Raw genomic sequence first — 299 nt, forward strand, 5'->3', positions numbered from 1 at the left:
TGAGCAACAGTAGACGTGTGCACTGTGGTCACGCCAGCATCGAATCCATCCAAGTTACATGGTTTATTAAAATAATCAAATTACAGCAAAAATAACGACATTGATTAGCTGCATGTATAGAATCACATTATTGGCTGGACTATGGGATAAGGTGGCATCGTTCTAATCCCATACGGGAGCAGCCAGTCACTTACTGACTAACACTGCAAAACAGAATTGTTAAAGTATTAATTTTAATTTCAATTCAGGTTAGATTTTTTTTTTTTGTGCGCAACGCAGATTTTCTGTGCGCAATTGCA

Source organism: Haplochromis burtoni, unplaced genomic scaffold (assembly GCF_018398535.1).
Source record: "Haplochromis burtoni strain Fernald_Lab_line unplaced genomic scaffold, NCSU_Asbu1 Contig_290, whole genome shotgun sequence".
NCBI lineage: Eukaryota > Metazoa > Chordata > Actinopteri > Cichliformes > Cichlidae > Haplochromis > Haplochromis burtoni.